Below are 26,588 nucleotides of genomic sequence, written 5' to 3' on the forward strand. Positions count from 1 at the left end.
ATTTTTGCAATTACAATATGTTTCCTTAACTTTATAACTTTTAATATCCTTTACATGAAAATGGAATCTAAATAATATTATTGCTACCACAGGTAATGACCAGCAATCATCCTTGTAGAGCATTGCATTTAGTACCTTTTACATATATCAGTTCACTTAGTCTTTGCAACAACTAATAATACCACTATTACTAACTTCTTTAAAAAATATAAGAATAGCATCTAATCTGAGTGGTTCAACAACTTGCCAAAACTACAAAAACTGAAAAGCTGTTGATTCAGAAAAAAACTCAAGTTATCCTTTAGTTCCAAGGTAAACTTATAGATACTCTGTGGTATTATTTTGCTGGAAAAAAGTCTGTTACAGCAAAAAGGATTCTTCAAATGATAAATTGCAACACTTTCTGTGGATAAAGAATGAAATGCGTTATATACAAAACACTGTCTTCTAACTTTGCAAAGTATGAAAAAGTAGAATAGAAATCTTCAAGATCAAGATCTTGATACTAGTCTCCAGATCTCTAGCACATGTTATTGAAAAAAAAAAAAAACTCAATATAATTGTTCTCATTTTCCAAGGAGGGATATTTGTAATTAAATGTTGAGTTTCTAACCAGAAAATGTCTTTATGTTAAAGTGACCTTCTCCTCTTTCCTTGCTATTACTGGAACCATGTTCTTAAAGCAGTGAGCATAATTACAATGTGCTATTTGTACATTGTGGCAAAAGATGTCTCAAATTTATAATTGCTTAAACTTCATGTATCAGTGGACACCATGACATCATGCTATTAGCCAGAAAAATGGCTTTTTAGGAGATAATTAAGGCATTTCATTACTGCAAGATAATGCAAGAGATTCAGTGGCCTATTGCATTATAACCTGTCAATATTAAAAGGGTAACATTTCAGAGGTTTTTTCTACATATGATATCCGGGAATATTTTAAAATACCTTACTTTCAGAAGACATATTTGCCAAAACACTGGGTAAATGGCTAGAGCTACATTATTTCAACAGAAAGACATTCCACGTATATGGTGAAATAAATGTAACGAATGTGGTTTTAACTTCATATGATAGCATACCATAAAGTATAGTCTTTCAAATTATTAAAAACTTTATTTTCCAATAAATAATGTTGGGGTTAATCTATTTCAGAAACATAAGACTCTTGAAATGAACATAATCAGCTTTCTTTTTCTACAAAATAATTTTGTCTAATAAAGAATATAGATAAATGAGCCATTTCAATAACTTACATGGAAAATTATCAAATACACAATAAGGAATCAGCACTTCTATGTTGATGAAAGGGGGAATAATGAGCAAGGCATAATTAAGTGCTATTAAATAAAGTGGTGTGATTACTAATACTCATTCCACTGGTAATAGGAGTAACTGTAGTAGAGGGCTGACAGCTGGCATCAATTCATGGATTCCCATTCATAGGAGAGGGTGCTGAATATATTCCTTGAACAGTTTCCCCGAGACTCCACAATAGCCCTGTAGAATACAGCAGTTACATAACATATAAGGCCCAACGCACCATGAAAAGGTAGAATTTTGTATTTGAAACTTAATAATTTCACGATGACGAGTATAAACATTCAAACAAACGCAAGACTGTTGTGAATGTGAGGCATCGATAAACACTCATGTTTTGTGAATTCAAAGCCATGGACAAGTTCATCTATTTAATTGTTCACTAAAGCAGGATGGTTTGTGCTGTTACTCACATACTTTTGCTGAATACTTGAACCTTTCTGGCGGTTTTCTAAATACTATGTGCAGAACAACATAAAGTAGAAGTGGCTATTTTCATAAACCGAGTCAATGGCTATATAATCTCATTTTTTCTGGTTAAAAACTCTGAAACCAATGATTATAAAAATACTACTTCGCAGTTACTTCTGAAGAATCTGAAATATTATTATTTACTAATGAGATCATAAAATCTCAAGTACTTCTTATAAAACAAATTTCTTGATTTTTCCTCTCCATATGGAAAAACATAAGTGTTTTTATAACTTTGACATATCTGGTGAATTTTCATATGATACATTTAAATGATAAATAATGCATTTCCTACTTATACGTATGAGCTAAAAAATTTCTCATAGAAGCTGAGTGAAGAGTGCTAAACATATTGTGGAAAGTGTATATAAAGAGAGAGCAAGAGAAGTTGGTTAAAGAATGCAGTTAAACAGCTGGATAGACAAAATGTCTTCTAATCGTCTTTAGCATACTAAGTCCATCATAGCAGATAATAATGTATTGCACATTTCCAAACATCAGTTAGAAATGTGTTTGAATATTTCCCCAAATATTACATGTTTGAGGAGATACTCTAATTTTCTAGATCGGATCACAATACTCAGGTATCGATAAGTTGTACTGGCACTATACACATATACATGTGTACATTTTAGATTAATTGAAAAGAAAAACATACAGAGCATCAACACACTTATTTGTTTGAATACTGTTTAAACATTGAGATCCACTATTTTTTAATTTGTATTTATATTTTATTGAAAACATATTTTTCCTCATACAATCCATCCTAATTCCACTTTCTACTCCCTCTACTCTCCATCCTTTACTCCTCTACCCAACTCCTCTACACTTCCCCACCCAATAAACATGTCCAAAAATATAAGGTCAAGCAAAAACTATCATATCAAGTTTGGACACAGCAATTTAAAAGGAGGGAAAGAGTCCCCAAAGCAGATATAAATAGAGTTAGAGACCCACTCATTATCACAGAAGTCCTATAAAATACTATGCTAATGGATATTATATTATATTATATTATATTTTCATCTGTGTATATGTAGACTCGGTGATTTTTGCTTCAGGCTTAGAAAGTTTATGTACATATTTCTCAGTTGATTTAAAGGGCTTTTTTCTCCAGTTGTCTTCTTTCCCCTATTCCTTGGAATTCTCTGGGCTTAGTGGGGAGGGATTTGATAAAATACCCCTATTGAGAAACTCTCTTCTCATAATATCTGGCAAAGGTTTTACAGGTTCTCTTATTTGTTGTCAGAGGAAGCTTCTCTGATGATGACTGGTTAAGTCATTGATCTTTGAGTATGATAGAACTTTATTATGAGTGATTTTATTGGTTTCTTTTAAAACCTGCAGTGTTTGGGTTTTCCCTGAGTCTCTTGATTCTCTAGACAGTTGTTCTTGTCTACCTAAGTAGAGGTGGGTATGGTTTTCTTCTGGTGGAATGGAACTTCAAGAAAAGTCAAACATTCGTTGGTTAATTCCACAAATTCAGTGACACCATTGGCCTAGCATATTTTGCAGGCAGGACAGATTGTAAGGCATTGTTCCTTGTTTTGTATTGCTCATGTTTCTCTTTAAGTAGCTGGCAGACCACTTTGCCACACCAAAGGGTCTAGAATGTAGCTGTGAAGTCTCCATATAGGTAACACGTGTCTCCTCCATGTCCAGTGAGTTGTCATTAGCAATGGGGTCTTGTTATCAGTTTTCAGATAGTTACACTTTGTCTTAGCAACATCCTGGGTTGTTTGTGGATTTCCATTTCACACCTACCCTTGACCAAAAACTCAATTGAATGCCATTTAGTCCTGCTATTGGAAACCTTGCATGAATACTAGAGAAGTTATGTGAGACCCTGTATTCCCCTTAATAGGAGTTCTTATTATAATCATATATTCCAGGAAGTTTTCAATACACTAGATTTCTGTATCATCCCTCAAATGGACCTCAATTCTAGGCATCTCTTCCCACACCTTTTTCTTCTATCCTATCTCCCCTGCCACTGTGATGTTTACCTCTTGTCCTAACCTGCACCTAGCCTGTCAAAAATGAATTCTATCTCCTCCTCTCATGAAAATCCAGACTTCCCCTTTTCATCTAACCTCGCAGGATCTACAAATCATAGCTTGCTTATCATAGAGTTAGCAGCTAATATTCACATATAAGTAATTACAAACCATATTTTATGGGTCTGGATTATATCTATCAAGACACTATTTTTTTCAAGTTGCATCCATTTTCCTACAAATATCTTGACATTAATTTTTTAAAGTTGAATATTATTTTATTTAATGAATGAACCACATAATTTTTAAAACATTCTTTGGATGGGGGACATTTAGATTGGCTCCAAACTCTGCTTATTGTGAAGCTACAATGAACATGTTTACCAAGTGTCCTTTGGGTATATACCTAAGAATGATATAGCTGAATCTTGAGGTAGATCAATTCAAAAGGTTCTGAAGAACTGCCTCTCTGATTTACATACTAGCTGGAAAAGTTTACATTTCTATCACCAATGGAAAAAGTATTCTCCTTGCTCCACAACCTTGCCCTCATGAAATGTCTTTCCTGTTATTGATCTTAGCCACACTGAAAGAAGGAAGACGGAATTTCAAACGTAATTTTGATTTGCATTTCCCTGATGACCAAGTTTGTTGACCATTCTTTAAGTTTGAGATTCCTCTAGTAAGAATTATCTTTTTAGATAGGAAGCCCATTTTTAAATTGATTTTTTGATATCTAGTTTCTTCAATTCTTTATATATTTAGGATGCTAGTCCTCTATCAGATGTGGAAAAATATATTCTCCCATTCTGAAGGCTGACCATATTTCTGGTTATTTTTGTCCTTTCCCTTACAGAAGTCAGGTTAGTTTAAGTTATATGACCTAATTGGGAGATCCAGCTATCTCTCTATTGGTGACAGTGTGTTACTTAAGTCTCTCCCTATAAGTATGTAGGAGTCCCTATGTGATTTTAGTTATAGTAGAGTTTCTTTTACAAACTTGATTGTCCTTGTGTTTAGGGCATAAATGTAAAGAAATAACATGCCATTCTGCTTGATCTTTACTTTGACCTGCATGTACTGTCTTTCTCTATAACTTTTGAATAGTTTTGTTTAAAATCTTTTGTAAGATATTAAAATGGCTACACCAGCTTGTTTCCTGTGGCTTACAGGGGGTGTGACTGCTGGGGTTGGGGGCCAGGATAGAGTACAAACTTGGGGCAAGGAGATTAGAGGAGATGGTTTGTGGGTAGCAAGTTAGGAAGGCTGCAGCTGGTGATCTGTTGCAGAATTAGGGATGACATTGGGGAATGGATTTGGAGTAGTGGAGGGAGCTGGAGTAGTGGAGGGGGCAGTGAGGGTCTTTAGTTAGCTTACTTGTCTCCCTTCTCTGCTTGGCTGACCTATAATCAGTGAATGCATGCTGGTGTTAGAAGCTGGGATAAAAGAAAGAGATATCACTATTTGGCAGATGATGATAGCACACTTAAGTGACCACAAAAGATCCAAAAGATAACTAAGGTAAGCTTGATAAACAACTTTAGCAAAGTGGCTGGGTATACAATTAATTCAAACAAATCAGTAGCCTTCCTCCACGCAAAGGATAAACAGGCTGAGAAAGAAATTAGAGAAATTACACCCTTCACAATAGTCCCAAATAATATAAAATACCTTGGTGTGACTTTAACTAAGCAAGTGAAATATCTATATGACAAGAACTTCAAGTCTTTGAAGAAAGAAATTGAAGAAGATCTCAAAAGATGGAAACAACTCCCATGCTCATGGACTGTCAGGATTAATATAGTAAAAATGGCCATTTTGCCTAAAACAATCTAAAGATTCAATGCAATCCCCATCAAAATTCCAACTCAATTCTTCATAGAATTAGAGCAAATGACAAATTCATTTGGAATAACAAAAAACCAGGATAGCGAAAACTATATTCAACAATAAAAAATCTCCAGGGGAATCACCATCCCTGACCTCAAGCAGTATGACAGAGCACTAGTGATTAAATACTGTATGGTATTGGCACAAAGACAAGCAGGTAGGTCAGTGGAATAAAGTTGAAGACCGAGAAATGAACCCACATACCTATGGTCACTTGATCTTTGACAAAGGAGCTAAACCATCTAATGGAAAAAAGATAGCATTTTCAACAAATGGTGCTGGTTGAACTGGAGGTCAGAAGGTTGAAGAATGCAAATTGATCCATTTTTATTGTTCTGTACAAAGCTTAAGTCCAAGTGGATCAAGGACCTCCACAAAACCAGTAAACTCAAACTAATAGAAGAAAAAGTGGGGAAGAATCTTGATCACGTGGGCACTGGAGAAAATTTCCTGAATAAAACACCAACGGCTTATGGTCTTAGATCAAGAATTGTCAAATGGGACCCAATAAAACTGCAAAGTTTCTGTAAGGCAAAAGACACTGTCATTAGGACAAAACGGCAACCAACAAATTGGGAAAAGATCTTTACCAATCCTACATCTGATAGAGGGCTAATATCCAAAATATACGAAGAACTCAAGACGTTAGACTCCAGAGAGCCAAATAACCCTATTAAAATGTGGTACAGAGCTAAGCAAAGAATTCTCAGCTGAGGAATATTGAATGGTTGAGAAGTACCTAAATAAATGCTCAACATCCTTAGACATCACAGAAATGCAAATCAAAACAACCCTGAGATTCCACTTTACACAAGTCAGAATGGCTAAGATAAATAATTCAGATGACAACAGCTCCTGGAGTGGATGTGGAGAAAGAAGAATACTCCTCCATTGTTGGTGGGATTGCAAACTGCTACAACTACTCTGGAAATCAATATGGAGGTTCCTCACAAAATTGGACATTCTGCTACCTGTGGACCCAGCTATACATCTCCTGGGCATACAGGATGCTCCAACTTACAACAAAGACACATGCTCCACTATGTTCATAACAACCTTATTTATAATAGCCAGAAACTGGAAAGGACCCAGATGCCCTTCAGCAGAGGAATGGATCCAGAAAAATGTGGTACATCTACACAATGGAGTATCAAAAACAGTGACTTCATGAAATACATAGGCAAATGAAATGGACTAGAAAATATCATCCTGAGTGAGGTAACCAATCCCAGAAAAACACACATGATATGCCCTCACTGATTATTGGATATTAACCCAAAAGCTCGAATTTTCCAAGATACAATACACAGACCACATGAAGCTCAAGAAGAAGAATGACCAACGTGTGGATGCTTCACTCCTTCTTAATAGTGGGAACAAAATTATTCATAGGAGCAGATATGGAGGCAGAGTTTGGAGCAGTGACTGAAGGAACGGCCATTCAGAACCTGCCCCACATGTGCCATATATATATATAGTATTCAGTCACCAAGACTAGATAAGATTGGTGAAGCTAAGTAGTGCATGCTGATAGAAACGGGATACAGATGTCTCCTGAGAGACACAGCCAGAGCATGTTAAATACAGAGGTGAATACCAGCAGCAAACTATTGAACTGAGAATGGGATGCCCGCTGGAGGAATTAGAGAAAGGATTGAAAGAGCTGAAGGGTTTTGCAAAATCATCCATGCCAACCAACCAGAGCTCCCAGTGACTAAACCACTACCCAAAGACTATATATGGACTGACCCATGATTCCAACTGCATATATAGCAGACGAAGGCCTTGTTGGGCACCAATGGAAGGAGAAGCCCTTGATCCTGCCAAGGTTGGAGCCCCAGTGTAGGAGAAGGTAAGGGGGGCTGGAAGGGGAGTGGATGGTCAGGGGAACACCCTTATAGAAAAAGAGGAGGTAGATGGGAGTGTAGAGCTTTGTGCTACACTAAGAATGGGTTCAGAGAGGAAAGAAAATGAGGCCACAGCTGATTTCCTGCTGTAGAGCATGGGATGAGATTGGGGGTAAGGGTAGGATTCTGAAACAGTAGGATTGGTATGGGTCCACTAAAAATCCTTATCAAAAATTAAAAAAGGCAGAGAGAATATCCAAATGTACAAAATTACAAATGAAAGAGTAACAAAAAAAACTAGAAAATTCAGAGATTCATAGGGATGGATCTTAAAAATTATGTACTTTACCAAATTGAGAATCTAAAGAAAATGAATAATTTTCTCTATACATACCATTTTACCAAAGTTAAATCAAGACTAAATAAGCAATTTAAGCAGACCTGTAATCCTTAGAGAAATAAAAGCAGTCATTAAAAGTCTCCAAAACAAAATAAATTCAATGTCAGACAGTTTTCATGAAGAAATCTACCAGACTTTGAAAGGAAATTTAATGCAAATACTCTACAAATTATTCCACAAAACAGAAACAGAGAGATCATTTTATACTTCATCTTATAAGGCCAAAATTGTTATCCTGAAATCACTAAAGACCTAACTAAAAAAGAATTATAGGCAAATTTCCCTTATTAAAATAGATATATAATTAATCAATAAAGCAATAGCAAACAGAATCCAAGCATACATCAAAATGATCATCATCATGGTAAATTACTCCTAAAACTTCAGGGATGGCTCAACACACATAACTCAATAATTCTAATCCATCATATAAACTGATTAAAACATAAAAACAGTATGATTATCTAATTAGAAGCAGGGAAGACTATGCTTTCCACACTTAAAGATACTTACCTACATTCCCATTAACGTTCTGTATTGTACAATGCCTCTACTCAAATAATTTATTTCATTGAAACTCCCCTTACAGCATGCCTTACAATTTTTATCGTATTTCACTGAAATTTTCCTTCAATGAATATGTCTCTCTATCGTAACTCCTATGCCTAAGGCTCATGGAAAACCTCCGAAAAGAAGTGGAAATATTGTAAGAGTCATAAGAAAAGGATCTCTACTGTTAGGCTTTATCTTTTATATATGACATTGTTGCTGCAGCCAAGAAATTATATAGTTTACTAATCAAGACCTGAAGAATGAAAATACAAAAGTTACATGTTAAAGTATATGGAGACATTTTCACAAGGCTACACCACTGACACCTCAAAGTGGGAGCATCCCCTTTCTCTAGAGAAATGGTTTAAACTCAGATGGTTAGTCCTAAAGACATGCACATATAATCATTTCTAATGGAACATGTATATGATCTCTGTGTCTCTGTGTCTCTGTCTCCTCTGTCTCTCTGTCTCTGTCTGTCTGTCTCTATCTCTCTCTCTCTCTCTCTCTCTCTCTCACACACACACACACACACACACACACACACACACACACTCCCAAACCCATGCACACACAAATACACTTACAATAATTGTAGAAGAGGTTATAAAATTAATGGGGAGTATAGGGATAACACTAGAGTAATTAGAAGTGTTTGAGAGTCAGAGTGGTAGAAAGATATAAATTTAATAATCATGTATTACATATTCAAAATTAAATTTAAAAGATAGCAAGTGTTTTCTATCAAATTCATGAAAGAGATAAGAGAAAATGTTGATCATCAAAGTTGATGTTGAACAGAACATTGAAAAGAATTATAAACATATAGGATTCTTAGTTATTAGTTTATAAATATAACATAGACAGATGACACATATATGTGAGATCAGAATAAATAAAATATTAAAAGTCAAATAACAAAATATATTTTAAATTCAGGAGAAAAATGAGTACATTTTATAGGTAGGGCTCAGGTATCCTATTGTCTTAACTATTACTCTCACTAACATTTCCTTAATTTATATCGGTGCCCTCAGATAATAGCCATCTTTTAAATGGTTCTCTTGCTGTCAGCATTACTTTTGTCTAAGCTATTCTCCAGATTGCAATTAGAATGATCTTTAAAGTTAAAACTTAAAACCTGGTTAAATTACTCAGAGAGGAAACAGTTCCTTGTAACATATGGTGATTACCAAATGTGAGTCTTTAGTTTAAGCAAACGGGCAACTTGGAAAATAAGTTTGGAGATAAGGCAATGAGATCTGAAGGGAGTTTTAACAAGTTTTATTTCATTCTTTGAGAAACTGGTTGATGAATTAATCTGTCAGAATAGAGGAAGGTAGAACATATTTTTTAAAAAGTCAAATGGCAAAATGTGCAGGTAACATTTAATGGATGAAAATAGCTCGATGCCTTTAGATGGCTTACAAGTAAACCAAAAAGAATGGAGTCAAATTAAATTATCAAATGAAGGTGAAACTTGTGTGGATGGCTTGATGGAAGCAATGGACAGGTAACTTCTTGTATGGTATCATTCATTTACAAATGTGTTTTTCCATGAGAGATGCTTTCCACTTAATAAAGAAAACAGGAAAAATAAGGTGTCACTCCTGGATCAGATTGCATCACCAAGAGAATGACACTAATGAACTGTATATCTTTATTTATTCATTTAGTAAACTAATTAGATATTTTAATAAGTCAATAGAATGACTTTTTCACATAAATACAAGGAAATATGAAGTTCTACATTTGCAGCAGTAGGAATTCAACATTTTTATATTAATATTTATATAAAAATGGTAAAGTTTTAGTTCATTACCTGAATTTCTCTTAAGGTGATATCTTAAGTTAATCTTGATGCTGTTTTAACATTAGTCTATTTTCAAGATTCATGCAAAGGGCTTGATAGTTCCTTTTGCAAAGAGTATGGCAAAGATGATTTTGATGCTGCAGGTACTTTCCCGTAGAGATGAATAACACAGCAAATAATTTAGCAATGTCTGTGGGAGTTCTTTCCACTGATATGATTTTGAATTGCCATCACTTACATAAGAAGCTCTCTTCAGAAGCAGATTATTCCTAAAATCTCCTTCTTTGCCACATCCCTTTGTCTCACCCACCAACAACATAGACACTCTCTTCCTGGACACCAGCTAGCCAAGCTGTACAGGGAATCAGATTGTCATGGCAGACCTGGCTTTCCTTCCTCATGTGGATCATCTAACCCCCTGCACTTCTAGCTCATTTACATTCCTGTGTTATAGCTCTCATAATCTAGAAACAAGTATTACAAGGGACCACAACACAGTACACCTGAAAGGGGCTTAGGAACACTCCATACTATACCAAAAATAGCCATAAACTCCTTAAAAAAACAGAGAGAATAATAGAAACTAAAGGACTGAGAACCACCCAAGAAATACAAGAAGAAATATCAACAAAAAGAATTACAATAATCCCCAAACCTGATGCCTAGACCACAGCATAAAAGCACAATCAATAACAAGGATGAGAATATTTTTCTACTAGAGCCCAGGAACTTTATTTTCAGTAGTCTGTGATAAATGCAATACAGCTGAAACACGAGTAGAAGTTCAAAATAGCTATTAACAACCAGAAGGAGGATGTTAACAATTCCATAAGTGAAATGAAATCAATGAACACACACACACACACACACACACACACACTCACTCACATACATACACATAAAGACACACACTGTGAAATGAAATGAAGAAGAAAACTATTCAAGACAGGGACAGGAAAATTAAACTAGAATCAATAAAGAAAGCCAGACTGGGAGAAAACTGGAAATGGAAAATTAAGGAACGCAAGCTGGAGCCTCAGAGGCAAGCCTCGTAAACCGAATGTAAGAAATGGAAGAGAGGATCTTGGGCATTGAAGGCAAGCCAGAAGTAGGTAGATGGTCAAAGAAACATGTTAATTCTAAAAAAATGTGTCACACATGTCCAGGAAGTCTATGACACTATGAAAAGAGCAATTCTATGAATAACAGAAATAGAGTAAGGAGAGAAAAAACAGGGCAAAAGTCCAGGAAATATTCTCAATGAAGTCTTAGAAGAAAATTTCCTTAACTTAAGGAGGAGATGCCTATCATGTTACAAGAGGGATACAGAACACTGAATAAACCGTACTGAAAAAGAAATTCCCCCAACACATAATATTTGGAACACTGAATTGAATTTTCTTCTGTATAAGAACCAAAAAATGGTATTAAAAGTGGCAAGGGAAAAACACTCAGTGGCATATAAAACAGAACTACTGAATTTCATACCAGTTTCCCTTAGGAAGACAGATTTAAAAAATTATCAAAAAAATCAATAAAATACTTGCTAGTTACATCTAGAATATCTATCCTCAAAAGATCAAGATTTATGATCAAGTAGGCTTCATCCCAGAGATGCAGTTACAGCTCAAGTACATAACTTAATAAATCTAATCCACCAAGTAAACTGACTGAAAGAAAATACTACATAATCATGTCATTCAATGCAGAAAAGGTAATTAATGAAACCCAGCATGTCTTCAGGATAAAAGTAATGAAGAGAGTAGGGATCAACGAAGGGCAATTTGCAGCAAGGTCAGAGCCATCATCAACCTCCATGGATCAAAAGATCAAAAGGATTCCACTAAAGTCAGGAATAAGACACGATTGTTCCCTCTCTTCTTTCCTGTTCAATGTAGTCTTTGATCTTTTAGCTACAACAGTGAGATGATTAAAAGCTATTAAGGAAATACAAACAGGAAAAGAAAAATGTCAAAATATTTTTATTTGCACATATGATTATATAGTTAAGTGACCCTAAGTGTTCCATAGGAACACTAGTACATTTAAGAACACTCTCACAAAAACAGCCAGATACAAAATTTAAAAATAAAATTAGGATACTTGTTATATAGAAATGACAAAACAAATGGGGAAGAAATCAGAGGAAAAAAATACCACTAAGAATGCAGCTATTTAAATAAGCACATTCTATTTTCCAAAGCATATGACTTTGTTCTCCATGCATTTATACTTACTAAATAATTGTAATGTGTTATTGAATACTGTAGTGTGTTAATATTTTTGACTATATACTTAAAAGCTTTCAGTATGCCCTTTCCCCAATATTCATTCATAGTCTTACTTTTCAACTACTGAATTTATACTCTGTATATAATTGGTTATTTTTCAATGAAAACCTGAAACATACATGTGTTTTGAACTTACACAGATATGTCAGACTCAGCAATATTTATATACCGCTTCACAAATACATTGTTGCAAAAGGACTCTTTATGTAAAAAATTAAATATATTGTTTCTCACTCTTTGGGCTATCTTTTCACTTTTTAGACTATATGTGTTCTTATTTCCCAGGTTTTATTAATCGCAGCCATCCAGTCTACCAGGTGATGTGAGATAACCAAGGAGCTGAAGTTTGCTTGTTATTGGTTTTCTTCAACCCTGATGCCCTAGGGCAAAACCCCTCAGAAATGAAGTTTCAATGTAGGCTTTGAGCTAAAGTAGGAAAGGCCAAGTTGTCCCTCTGGATTAGGATATCCTTCCAGACATTATGTTTTCTTGCCATCTGTAGATCTCACTAATGAGATAAGGAAGAGAATCTCCCAAGAGGTACTGGACAGAAAAACCACTCTGAGAGGATCAGCTACCATCATCCTGATTGACAGAGCAAGCTAGATTATCCCTGAGGACCTCACTGCTGTGATGTTGATAACAGAAAGGAATTGGTGCAGGGTTTTCTCTTCCTTTTCTTTTAGATTCTGTTCCTTCATCCTCTGTCCAGGAAAAATTGCAATAAATGTTGCTGAACTTCTCATTCAATTTTTGATTTAAATTTTAATTGTCTTCTTTGTAGAATGGAGGTGATCTATTTCAGTTTTGTATCTGGGTTTACTTAATACTTGCTGTCAGTGATAAACTATTTAAAAGATGAGCATAATAATCTAAAAGGTATATTGCTTAACATAGTTATTTCTAAAATAAAATGAAATAAAAATATGAACCATTACAACATTAAGAATTATCATTTCACAGGAATTAGCAATTTCTGGAATGATATAGCTTAGAGAAATGACAGACACACATTAAACTGTAAAAAGGCATATTCATAAAAATTATTTTAACTAGTGAATATAGAGGATTTTTTAGAGAAATGAAAAGTAAATAACTTTTCTAATATATTTGGTTGGTAGTTAAGTGTTGTTAAGACCTGTTAATGTCATGATTGATGGGTTTTTATTGTAAACTTATATCAATTCATTAGGAGAAGAGAAATAGAAACAGAATCTCATGTAGCCAAGACTCTTTGGTTAAGGGATTTGAACCTCTAACTTTCTTACATCGAAATGTAGTGATTACAGGAAGGTACTACCAGTACAATGGGTAAGCACTCCTTCGAGAAAGTTATACTGCCAGGGACTGGAAATTTTTAAAGCCATGATTGCCAGCTTCCAGAAAATCTCTTCCTAGTCTCCCTTTACACTGGAAGTTTTCAATCAAGCCAGACTTTACCATGGCAGCACAATTGCATTGAATACTCCCACATGATTCAAGGATACTACTACTTCATTTGCAAAGAATATTGTTACCACAGATTCTTGACTGGCTGCTGCAGGTCTTTCTTTAGGCCTTACTAGCCTAGCCTACTGGCACAGGCTTAGGAAAGCCTCAAACCCTTATAAGTCTGTATAAACAGTAAATGGCCCAATCCAATGTAATGCTTCTTTCACACAGTACTAGAAGCAGAACTCTTCTTGACCCAACAAGAATTTTGATTAGTTATTGTAAGAAGATTGGTTGCGGCGGCCTCTACATAAATGCCTGGGCACACACAACAGCAAACACATCTCCTGCAGGAGGAACTAACTGAAGACTGACTAAAGATTGCTGAAGCAAACAATGCCAGCCAATCAGGAACTGCTGTTTAGAAGAGATGCTTTATTTAAGCATTTGTTTTCCCACTTTGTAGGAATAAATCCAGAGAGCTTCTTTTCTATGCACTGCCCCTAACTGGATTATTCACCTCAGATAAAGTCATTTGTTTTATTGCATTTTATCTCATATGATTGATCATTTTCATTGATAGATAATAGATGAGTAAGAGCAGCTGATCGTCTTGTTGTTCCATCCACAGGCACCACCAGCTTAGGGTGGCTGTAGAGTTTATTAAATATCATCACTTGCTACACTTGTGGCATCAGGCTTTGACTCCCTCAGAAGCTGGAGGGTAACTGAAAAGTTCCAGACATAGGGTGAAGGCAGAGACTGAAGGGACAGTGAAGACCGTGAGAATTGTTAGGACATTGAGAAGCCAAAGGTAACAAAACAAAAGTAGCTTGAAGAATTGACAGAAATAATACAGATCTTCTGTATGATAGTTTTGTCAGTATGATGCTGAGGGAAAAGGGCTTAGCATCGGCAGGACCCAGCTTAGAAGTCCTAACACTAACTGCTAGATGCCAGAGCATTTACATGGAAGGTGAAGAGTGCAGAATAACAAGAACATGTAAGTCTTGATTCCAGATGGTTCTGGCATTGAAAATCCTTAGTTCTCAAGTTCTCATTTTCAAAAGTGAAGACATAAATATTGAGTATTTAGAGGTGTCAATGACAAACGAGATGCTCTTTGACTTTTGATTATTTTCGTCTCAGGAGAGTGAAAAGAAATCCCAGAGTGCTGGTGTGTGCATGACCCCTTGTGTTGAATAACTAGGACCTAAAGGAGAAGACACATCTTGAATACTTTTTGTCCGTGTGGTAAATATTTTCACATGTGATTTCTTTGGACATACAGTGTTAAATTGATAAGCATTTTTAAAAAGAAAGACCTCAACCTATTTTAGTACTTATTTGAAAATGTGACAAACATTTGGGGGAAATTATTCTGCAGATGTATATGAATTACTTTTGATCAACTAATTAATGGCCCTTTGTAGGATGATGTCACAGGTGAGGCAGGCACAAGATAGAAGGAGGCCTGTCATTAGATGAGAAGGAAGGGTGGGTGGGAGAGAAGTTTGAAGGAAGAGGAGGAGACTAGGACGGAAAGGAAGAGACAGGAGAGAGGGAGGGAGAGAAGCCGTGGCAGGACAATATGGCAGGTGACATTAAGATTCCATGCTGTACCTTTACAGGTTGTTACAAATGTTCTTAAGGGATGGATGGTACTGGGCTTTGTATGTTTAGGTGGCCAATTATATCTTAACAATTGGATCAGAGGTTATTGTGTTGTGTGTTCTTTTATGTGACAGTTTGAGTCTAGGAAAGTGTGCGGCTGCAGGAGACAGTGGGCCGCCAAGGAGTTGGGATGTGTTTCTGTCAAGATACCTAGCAGATATCTTGGGGCATCGCGGTATGGACCTAGCAGGTAAAAGACAACCGTACTTTTTTATTTTCATATTTTTACAACAATAGCCCTTAATTTGGCAGACTGTAAAATTTGATAGCAATCTAGTATCATTGCAGAAACAAATCAGTCAAATTAATGAGGAATCTTTTAAGGTAAATATTACTAATAATTTCAATAAAATTATTCCAAATTATTAAAATTATATCATGGAAAAATGATAAATTTAGGAAATAGTTTGCTAATTCAACAGTTAGGCAGATTCCAAGTGATAAAAATGCTTTAAAAATGAGATCATTAGGAAATTGGTATCATCTAATTTATTTAACATGTTAAAGATTCTGTTAGGAGGAATGGTGGGATAAATGCCATAATGAGTAACTTAAAATGTTGAATAATATTATAATAAAGAGGTGTACAATGTTACCTTAATATTTTATAAATTATGCTCTGAAAGTTTCTCATAAAAGCAGTCACTTTTGTCTTTGCAAGGCAACATTTAACACATTTTCTCAAAAGATATTAGATTATTACATAGATGGCTACATGTTAAATTAACTTCAATTCATTGAGTTAGAATTACATAAAAGTTTCTAGTTTGAAAATTGTTACAAGGAATATTAAGTATACACACACACACACACACACACACACAAACACACACTGTATCACTGAAACTTTGTTGTCATATTTTTTATAAAAACAATTCCACATAGCTGAAGAATGATTGTATGTGATTTATGTTCAGCTATACACATTTTTCTTTTCCAAAAATGCATTTTGTCCTTTGTCTTAAATTCACGATAGAAACTGGCCATCCTTGACTCAAAGTAATCATAATCTTAGAAATTTTAAAATTTAAAAACTGAGTTAAATTTTTTAAAATTCAACTTCATTATTTTCAAGGACTAGGATTTTAAATACTTTAAGAAACATATTGATCATGTTAATATACTTATTTTATTTATTGGTTTACTAGTAAATTTAGTCCAACAAATACATTACAGAGTACACTTGAAATGAAGAAGTACCTTTGTATATATTTAAAAATCAAATGTGACAATATTTTCGAGGCTAAGAAAGTAGTAAGAATGATCTTTGAATATTTTGATTTTGCTAAATACTACAAAACAGCATATCGTAAGGAAACATTTGAGCCAAGAGAAAATAGACTTTGCTTTTTTTCCTATTTGATTTCTTCTCTCTGTTAGCATTTTGTGTTCCATAGAAGAGCTGCCCCTCTAAACATGAGGCAGTATATGGATGCACTGTCAATGTTAGTGGAGTCTTCCGTTTATGCTATCCTCTGGAATCTCTGCTCTTTGGTTGAAAAATTCTTACAAAGAGCTTAAAGATAGAAGGGAAATTTCTCACTGATATTTTCAATGCTTTAAATCCACACATACTATACCTTTCTATTAATATAATAATACATAAGATGATTATAATAAATGTCTGTTTTAAAATTGCACACAGGTAAAACCTTAGCAAATTTTGACAAAAATAAATACACAAATTTGGGCTATTAAAGCTTATGTAGTGAACTCAAGTGAAAGCAAGAAAGGCAAAATATAGCAAATACTTTTCCTTGAAAATGGGTTGCTTTATCAGAAGTGGGAGAGAGGGAGGGATCTGGGTGGGAAAGGGGACAGGGAGGGGGAGAGAGTAACATGATCTGGTATTGGGTGAGTGAAATGGACTGAAGCCCTGAAGACAAATGGAAAGAATGGAAACAGGCCACCTCAGGAGGTAGGTTGTGTATATGTGGCGGGGTGGGAGGGTTCCAGAATGTACCAGAGCCTGGGAGGTAAAAGACTCTTAGGATTCAAAGGAAGGGACCTTAGATGAAATGCCCTACCTTGGGGAGTGGGAACTTGTAGAGCTCACCTCCAGCAGAAAGACAGGGCATCAAGTGAGGGATGGGGTTGCCATATCACAGTCAAAATTCTGACCCATAATTGTTCCTGCCAGAAAGAACTGCAGGGACAAAAATGGAGAGGAACCCGAGGAAAAGAAGGTCCAGCTATAGGCCCAAAGTGGGATCTAGATCAAGGACCCAATGCCTGACACTATTGCTGAGGCTATAGCGTACTCACAAAAGGCTATGGAAGAAGCTGAGCAGGAGGGTGACCCATAGGAAGACCAGTAGCCTCAACTAACAGAGACCCCAAGATCTCACACTGGACCACCATCCAGGCAGTATACACCAGTTGATAGGAGGACCCCAACACATATACAGCAAAGGGCTACCCGTTCTAGGTTCAGTCACAAAAGGTGCACCTAACCCTCAAGAGACAGGAGTTCCGAGGGAGTTTAGAGATCTGTTGGGGCTGGGGTTGGGGGAATGGGGACATCCTCATGGAGACAGGGGGTTAGGGAGACATGGATGGGGAGCAGTCAGAGGGTAGATTAGGAAGAGGATAAAGTCTGGAATGTAAAAAGAAAAAAAATTCAATAAAATTTTAAAGAAAGAAAATGGGTTGTTTTATGAATGGACTGTTAAAATGACTGTGGATATATTTAGAGAAAAATAAATACAAATAACACAAATATATTGTAAGCGAGTGACATTCCAATGTATCATTATAAAAAGAAAGGCACACAATATTGAGTGCTTAAAACAATCACATCATCTGTTGTATAATAGTTCTTAAATTATCCCAAATTATGCTTAAAGGTATAATAGTTCAAAACAGTTTTATAATCTGTTCTGACATTTAGTCAAAAAGTATACTAAGTCTCATAAATATGAAAACATTAAAGTCCTTAGATATAATTCATGTATTGAAAGGAGGATTTAACATTTTATATAAAACTGCTGGATTTTAAGAATTTTCAGCAATAATTTTCTGCTTTTTTCATGATTTTTTGTTTCTGGTTTAAACTCAATGGAGTGCTAGCCAGAAGATAAAATTTTATTTTACTCTTGAATGCCAAGATACTCAAATATATTCCTTCACTGGAAATTCCTTTTACGTTATTAATTCTTGTATTTAATTGGTTTTGTGTTTTATAATTAAGTAAGTTATGGGGAAAGATAGCAAGTAAGTTATGGAAAAAGACAACACCAATAATTTTGATTTTATTTGTAGTACAGGGTACCTTGCAAGTGAGCTGAGTGAATGGATGGGTCATGTGCAGTTACTCTGAGTTGTCAAAGAATACTCAATTCTGCTCTCACATTAGCATCTAAGATGTGCTTTACTACTTCTCCCAGAATCTCAAAGTATTTAACCCACGTATTTAGGTTCTCAGTAAGTTAGTTTCATCAATTAAAGTGTGGTAAGTTTTAGATGTCAATTTTTACTCCGTGTCAGGTTGAATACCGTCAGAATTAATACCTTCAGAAATGTATCTGATATGTCACTTGTCTGAAAAGTAGTGACATATTTCATGATTATTTCTTGGAAACTTCTAAACATACTAACAAATTCTTTGTGAAATATGTTAAGGTATAAATATATGTTAAAATAACATTAAATGAAATGTAATCATAAGCAATTCACTCAAATTCTAAAACTTCTTAGTAGTGCTAATACTTTGATTAATTTTTTCATCTAATTTTAATAAAAATAGACCTAAAATAAACCCTTTACTTGTTTCTTCATAGATAAAGTTACAATAAAAAGAGCAAAAGAGAATTTATGAGAATACAGTTATGTGTTTTTGTGATTAAACCAAAATTTTAAACAAGAAGTGGTGGAGGTCAGCATGTAGAAGAATGCAAATCGATCCATTCTTATCACCCTGTACAAAACTTAAGTCCAAGTGGATTGAGGATCCCCACATCAAACTAGATACACTCAAACTAATGGAAGAAAAAGTGGGGAAGAATCTTGATCACATGGCCACTGGGGAAAATGTCTTGAACAAAATACCGATGGCTTATGCTCTAAAATCAAAAATCAACAATTGGGGCCTCATTAAACTGCAAAGCTTCTGTATGGCAAAAGACACTGTCCTTAGGACAAAATGGCAACCAACAGATTGGGAAAAGATCTCCACCTCACACCAGTTAAAATGGCTAAGCTCAAAAACTCAGGTGACTGCAGATGCTGGCTAGGATGTGGTGAAAGAGGAACACTCCTCCATTGTTGGTGGCATTGCAGACTGGTACAACCATTCTGGAAATCAGTATGGAGGTTCCTCAGAAAATTGGACATTGTACTACCTGAGGACCCAGCTATACCTCTCTTGGGCATATACCCAAAAGATGCCCCAACATACAACAAAGATACCTGCTCTACTATGTTCATAGCAGTCTTATTTATAATAGCCAGAAGCTGGAAAGAACCAGATGTCCTTCAACAGAGGAATGGATACAGAAAATGTGGTACATCTACACAATGGAGCTATCAAAAACAATGACTTCATGAAATACATAGGCAAATGGATGAACTAGAAAATATCATCCTGATGAGGTAACCCAATCACAGAAAAACACACTTGGTATGAACTCATTGATAAGTGGATATTAGCCTAAAAGCTCGAATTACCCAAGATGCAATCCACAGACCACAGGAAGCTCAAGAAGGATGACTAAAATGTGGTTGCTCCCACTCCTTCTTAATAGGGGAAAACATATCCATTGGAGGGGATATGGAAGCAAAGTTTAGAGCAGTGACTGAAAGAACAGCCATTCAGAGCCTGCCCCACATGTGACTCATATATATACAGTGACTAAAACTAGATACGATTAATGAAGCTAAAAAGTTCATGCTGAAAGGGACCGGATATAGATCTCTCCTCAGAGACACATCCAGAGCATGTCCAATACAGAGGTCAACACTAGCAGCAAACCACTGATCTGAGAACAGGACCCCCTGGGGGAATTAGAGGAAGGATTGAAAGACATGGAGGGGCTTGCAACCCCATAAGAACAGCAATGCCAACCAACCAGAGCTTCCAGGGACTAAACCACTACTGAAAGAGTACACATGAAATGACCCAGGGTTCCAACTGCATTTGTAGCAGAGAATAGCCTTTTTGGGGCACCGGTCAAAGGGGAAGCCCTTGGTTCTGCAAGGTTGAACCCCTAGTACATAGGAATGTCCTGGGTGGGGACTGTAAGGGGGTGGAGGGAGGGAACACCCATATGGGAGAGAGGAGGGGATGGGTTGGGCTTATGAACCTGAAACCAGGAAAGGGAATAACATTTGTAATTTAAGTAAAGAAATATACTTTGAAAAAAAGAAGTGGTAGTGTAAAGTGAAAGAAAATAAATTCATGAACATCACAAATTAGCATAATGTTTTCAAACTGTTTTATGCAAATATATTCTGTACATTTTTGAAGAAAGACAGGAGAGAGTGAGTTACTTTTTTCAAAGAGAACTCCTTGTGTGGTGTTTTATTTTGGATCAGAAATGTTCTGTATGGATGGATCTTTGTCTTCAGGCAGCTCTGATTTGGAAGCTCACAGAATTTTTGTAACTTAAGGTACACCTGTCAGATATAAGCCAATAAATGTAGGCCACTTAATGACACTCATCTCTGTCCACCAGTTTTTGATTCACATTCTGCTCCTTTATTAAGGAATATTGGAACAGGTGTCACTTTGTGTTTTCTACACAGTTGATTGAGTCATTTGAAATTTGCCAGCCTTCCATACTGCACTGAATGGTAGACTCAGATCTCAAGCAGACTCAGTCTGCTTTTCAGTAAGTTACTTTTACTTTTGTCAGGTATTTTGTCAAAGCAATGAGAACAATACCTAGTGCAAGAGGTGATGTTATTCTTGCTTTGAAGAGTAAACAGTCACTGGGTAAATGTGTCTTAAAGAATCAAGAGTTTAGGAGCTGGCTCTTTAAAGCAGATTAACAGACTGTTGGTTAAACTAATGAACCCCCAGGGAATGGGATTGTTGTGGGGAGGGCGGTAATGGGAGGAGCATGGGGAAGGGAACACACATATAGAAGGGGAGGGGGAGGGGTTAGGGGGATGTTTGCCTGGAAACTGGGAAAGGTAATAACAATTGAAATGTAAATAAGAAATACCCAATTTAATAAAGTTAGAGAAAAAAAGAAGAAAGGAACCAAGCTAACAGAATCAAAAATGAAGAAGGGACCATTTAACGCATTTCAAAGAAATAGAGATTACTATAAGCAAATGCTTTAAAAGTTTGGATGCTGTTGAACTGGGAAATCTAAAAGAAGTGAATTAACTTTATTCATCAAGAATTTCCAAGAAAAACAAAGAGGAAAACAAAAACAAACTAAACTAAGCTATTATGAAGGAACAGATTGAAACACTAATATCAAGTCTCCCACTAACAAACGTCCATTCCCAGTTTGATTCACATTAGAATTCCACCAGAATTTTAAAGAACTACATAGTCTTCTTCAAAGTCTTCCCTAAAATAGACACAAAAGGCCTACTCCTGAGCTACTTCTATGAAAGCAGTATTACTCTAATACATAAGCCAGGTAAAGAGACACACAAGGAAAATTATCATAAGCTGCAAATGTTTAGAAGTACAGCTCTTTTATGGAACACAAAATAATAACAAGAGATTAAATAAGAGAAAATGAAAACCTGTTTTCTATTTGTTCAAATATTTCCTTAGGATATGATTTTTTTATAATATTTAATGAAATAAAAATATTCAAATGTCATTCTTGCTACTTTCTGTATGGATTTAAAGCATTAAATATATCAGTCTGTAGTTTCCTTTCTATCTTTAAACCTCTTGTTAGAAGTTTTCAGGCAAATAGCAGAGATTCCAGAGGATAGCACATAATGAAGCCTTGACTAAAATTGGCACACATATATCAAAACTCATACAACCATCTCAATAGAGACAGAAAAAAAAACATGATAAATCCAACATATGTTGAGAGTCATAGAAAGAGTAGGACAGGAGGAGACATATTAACATAATCAAAGCTGTATATAACATACAGAAACAGCCAATGCCATCCTAAATGGAGAAAACCTCAAAGTAAGCACATTAAAATCATGAATGAGACAGGGCTACTCACTGTACCCACTTTTTACATTTAGAGCTGCAGAAACAAGTTGAAATAATAGGGCAGAAGGAGGAAGTGGAAGGAAAATAGTTTAAAAATGAAGAGGTCCATCTATTCTTATTTACAGTTGATGTGATATTACAATAAGAGGTTTCCAAAATTCTCCAGTAAACTTCTAGGTTACAGTAAATTGTTTTATTAACATAGCAAGCTACACATATGTGTGTGTGTGTGCACGCGCTTGTACCTGTGTGTACGTAAGAGATCCCCAAAATTCTCCAGTAAACTTTTAGATTACAGTAAATCTATGTTTTTACTAATGTGGAAAGCTACCAAACCAATAAAAAAAATCAGGAGCTTTTCTGGATACGAATAACATATAACGAGCGTGTGTGTGTGTGTGTGTGTGTGTGTGTGTGCATGTATGTCCATTAAAAACAAAGAGTCAAGAAGAAAAATAACCCCAATTCTCAGGGTTATTTTTATGCTACAGGGGATCTAAACAGAAAATAAAAATAGAAAAAAAATGGTGTAAGTGGCTGATATATACGTTAAAATCATCATTAGCAATTAGATAAATGTCAATTTTAAATGACTTTAATATTTCTTATTACCCTAGGCCCAATGGATAAAATGAACCAAACAACTGACAAATTCTGACAGAATTGTCTAGAAAGTGACCCTTCATTCGCTTATTTTGGAAATGAAAATTGGTGTCAACGATCTGGAAATCAGTGTGAAAATATGATTGATATTTTAAAAATTAAAACAACAACAACAACAATAACAGCAACAACAAATTGGATCCTTATGACCCAGCTGAGCCATGTGCCATTGCATTTTCTGAATGAACTTGATGTCCTACCCCCTAGACACTTTCCTAGCTGTATTCAAAGTACCAAGGAAATGGAAAATCTAAATGTACCTCAACAAATGGATTGCTAATGAAAATGTACTAGTTATAAACTAATTAGCTATTATAAAAATGAAATAATGAAAATTATACAAATAGATTGACCTACAAAGGACTATATGGAGTCAGGCAACCCAGAGACATAAAGGTCAATACTGCATTCTGTCTCTCATCTGCAGATCTTAGCTCCAAATTCTCAGATGTGAGTATATAACATGGAGTAAACACAGAAACCAGAAAATCAGTATAGTAAGAGAACACAGTATAATTGTGAGCTTTCCCATCTGCGCATAGGTTCCCCAAAATAATGACTCTGAGACTCAATTATATATAAGTAAATGCTTAGGCCTGTTCCCAAACTAGCTCATATCTTAATTTTCCATTTATATCATTCTAAGTTATGCCACATGGCTGGTTACCTTGTCCTCAGTTTCACACAACTGTTTTCTTCAGTGTCTGAGGCAAATCTTCAATGTCTGACAATTTTCCCAGAGTTCCCCCTTCTGTACCAGAACTTCCAACTCCATATTTCCTGTCTAAGCTAATAGAAGAGCAGCATTTTTAAATGGCAGGTGATGCTTCTGTATAGTGCAAAGGATACCACAGGGAATGATTTTTGAGAGAGGACTAGCAAAATTCAAGTGATATGAAGTAAGTAAAGAAAATTAAGGAAAGGTGCTTCAACTGGGGTGAAGAGAAAGAGGAGGAGAGACCAATAACACCACAGTTTGTTTGATAAAACTCTTAAGGAATTTATATTTTAATAAATTTATACTGTGTACATTGATATATATGCCCAAGGGGATGCAGAACAAATTGTGCATTAAAGTGATTTATGTCACTTGTGTTGACAATCCTCCCTGACATAACTATAGACTAACAAATATTCCTCCCCAATAGTAGATGCAAAGAATTACCCTTTGAATGATTGGTGAGAGTCTATGTAACTTCCAAAACAATACTATCTATGTAGCCCATGGTTGTCTCACAAGAGTTTACAGTGGGCCTCTATTTCTGAAGACACTTCACACTTGAGACAGAGAACTTAGATGATTTGAGCTGGATGTGACTTAAAAACTCCTTCCTGTTATTCTTCCAAGTTGCAGGAAAGGACCCTGCAATCTGATGGGACAGAGAAGCACCAATATCTTTGAGTGGTGAAAATTACGAGCATGAAAAGTTATTTGTAAAAGTATAATAAGTGGCACTCACATGCTGGTGGCAATCAGTGACTCCCTATCTGGATTTAAGAGCCACTCAACACAAGGGGAAACCATGCCTGATATTGGAAATCTATCTAGATTCCTATTACTACTGTAGTTTTGTAGATTAGAAAAGAAACTATAGTGGCCAATTCAATTCCTTACTACATTTTAAATCTTATTATTCTACTCACAGGGAACTACCCCTCATTCCTGAAGTTCATCCTTACAGCAAGTGGATAGCATGGCAGAACATCATAACCAGAAACAACCCAGACACCAACTGATTATGGTGATTCCTCAATGAATACATCAATATCACTACCCCTGCATCTAAGGCTCAGAGAACATTGCAGAAGAAGTAGGATGATGCTGAAAGTCAGAATACCAGGGAGTCTACAGTGAACCAGTCTCCTAATGAGAAGGTTAGGAGAGGGAGAATTTCCCAAGAATGAGCATTGCTGCTTCATTTTCAGGTGTATTTGTCAGCCCCGAAGCCATACATATACAAATAACAAAGCCAGACTCAGCAGGGATTATATGTTGATTTTTACACAGGTATGTATGTATGTATGTATGTATGTATGTATGTATATAAAATAATAATTATCAAAGAAAAAGAGTTATCACTTGAAATTGAGGAATGCAGAAGATGCAAAATGTAAGAAAATGACAGGAAATTTTCATAATTCAACGTATTTAATACATACAAGGCAAGTTGAGAATAGATGATAAAAGGAAATATAGCATATACAAGTTTATAAAACAAAAAAGAATATAGACGTTTATGATTTGGATAGCAAAAATATGAACTTAGATATAAGTCCAGGAAAAGCATTGTTCATGGGCAAAAGAGCTGAACCAGCATATTTTTATAATATAGAAAATATTTAATACTTTAAAAATACGGAAAAATTCAGCATGCAGTTTGAAATGTTTCACTTTACTGAAGGTAAATTTTATTTATTTTATTTATTTATTTATTTATTTATTTATTATATATGAGTATACTGTAGCTGTCTTCAGACACACCAGAAGAGGGCATCAGATCTCATTACAGATGGTTGTGAGCCACCATGTGGTTGCTGGGATTTGAACTCAGGACCTCTGGAAGAGTAGTCGGGTGCTCTTAACCGCTGAGCCATCTCTCCAGCCCCCTGAAGGTGAATTTTAAATCAAGATGGAAAGACAGATGATTCTTTTCTTATGGTTAAGTACAGTATAATGAAAGAACGTGCTGACAAACTCTAACCTATAAATAACAAAAGAAAAATAGCTCATTAAAGCAGGAGTTTGATGAGATACTTAACAAAGAAAAGTTCATATATGGCTAAAAGCAAACACAGATGGTTGGATTCATCAGCCATAAGGGAAATAAATATTACAATCTCAATTAGATGCCATTTACCATCCTTTACTATGACTAAATTAAGCCAATACTGGTGATACAAAACTATTCAAAATCTCTCAAATTGCTGTTGGGAAAGTAATTAGATAGTACTTTCTTTCATAACAGCTTCATAGATTTTTAGGAAATCAAGTATAACAAACCTAAGACTGAATCATTCTGTTTCCAGAGATTTATCCAAAGAAAAGGAAAGCATATTTACATAACAATGTATATGAATTCCAATAAAAACTATTC

Source organism: Rattus rattus, chromosome 12 (assembly GCF_011064425.1).
Source record: "Rattus rattus isolate New Zealand chromosome 12, Rrattus_CSIRO_v1, whole genome shotgun sequence".
In the NCBI taxonomy this organism is placed as follows: Eukaryota; Metazoa; Chordata; class Mammalia; order Rodentia; family Muridae; genus Rattus; species Rattus rattus.